Raw genomic sequence first — 1,652 nt, 5'->3', positions numbered from 1 at the left:
GCTTTTCAAGTCCTGCTCTCTCTCTTCTCCTTCTGGTACCTCAATGATGCAAATGTTAGTACACATATTGTCCCAAAAGCCCCTTAAACTGTCCTCATTTTCTTGGATTCTTTTTTCTTTTTGCTGTTCTGATTGGGTGTTTTCTGTTACCTTATCTTCTAAAGTGCTGATTCGATCCTGTTTCATCTAATCTACTGTTGATTCCCTCTAATGTATTTGTCACTTCAGTTATTGTATTCTTTATTTCTGACTGGTTCTTTTTATGCTTTCTATTTTTATGTTTCTTATCTCTTTGTTGAAGTTCTCCCTGAGATCACTGAGGATCCTTATAACTAGTGTTTTGAATTCTGTGTCTGGTAGATTGCTTGTCTCCATTTTGTTTAGTTCTTTTTCTGGAACTTTGTTCTGCGCTTTTATTTGGGACGTTTCTTTGTCTCCCCATTTTGGCTGCCTCCCTGTGTTTGTTTCTATATATTTGGTAGGGCTGTTATGACTCCTGGTCTTAGTAGAGTGGTTTTATTTAGTAGGTGTGCTGTGAGGCCCAGTGGTGCAGTCTCCCTGGTCACCAGAGCTGGTTGCTCCAGGTGTGTCCCTTGTGTGGGTTGTGTGCCCTTCTGTTGTAATTGAGCCTTGGTTGCTGTTTGCACATCAGTGAGAGGGACTGACCCTTGGGTTGATTGGTTTTGAGGACTAGCCAGGACCTACAGTGGAATTATGGTGCAGGGGCTGATCCTATAGAGCAGGATTCACTTTAGCAGGGCTCTGGTGCTTGCCCAGTCTGTTCTTTGGGTGTGTCATTCTTGGAGGCAGTCAGGTGATGCTCTGGCTGTCCAAAGCTTGCCACTGGGCATGCCAGTCCTGGGGCCTCCTGGGAGGGGAGCCGCTGCAAGCCAAGTTCAGCCACAGCCTATGCCCTGCCCAGGACCACCTGGCATGAGCCACAAACCAGGCGGCAGGAATGATGAGGTCACTGTAGAGTCTATACACCACAAGTGTATACTCATACATTGTAAACAGCTGATAATTCTTTATGTGTATTTAATCTATAGATTCTCCTCTGTTTTTTTCTTGCATTTTATTTGTTGTTGTTTTGGTAAAACCCAGGCCATTTGTCCTGTGCAGTTTCCCACAGTCTGAATTTTGCTGATTACATCCCTGTGGTATTGTCAAACATGTTCTTTTACACTTTGCATTTCCTATGAATTGTTATATTTAGGGGTTGATGACATGCAAATTCTACTTATCTTTATTTTAGCAAGACCACTACACAGACCATTTCAGGAGGCACATACCCTGTTTCCCCGAAAATAAGACCTAGCTGGACAATCAGCTCTAATGTGTCTTTTGGAGCAAAAATTAATATAAGACCCAGTCTTATTTTACTATAAGGCCAGGTATAATATAATACCGGGTCTTATTTTACTATAAGACACAGTATAATAAATATAATATAATATAATATAATATAATATAATATAATATAACATAATACTGGGTCTTATATTAATTTTTGCTCCAAAAGATGCATTAGAGCTGATTGTCCGGCTAGGTCTTATTTCCGGGGAAACCCGATATTGACTGGTCATTTCTCTTGTTGTAATAGTATTACCTGTTGATAATCACTTCCTAGACCCACTAATTCATTAGGGGTT

This window comes from Rhinolophus sinicus, chromosome X (genome assembly GCF_036562045.2).
Source record: "Rhinolophus sinicus isolate RSC01 chromosome X, ASM3656204v1, whole genome shotgun sequence".
Taxonomy (NCBI): Eukaryota; Metazoa; Chordata; class Mammalia; order Chiroptera; family Rhinolophidae; genus Rhinolophus; species Rhinolophus sinicus.
The sequence above is the reverse complement of the archived record's forward strand: the minus strand, read 5'-3'. Positions refer to the sequence as shown.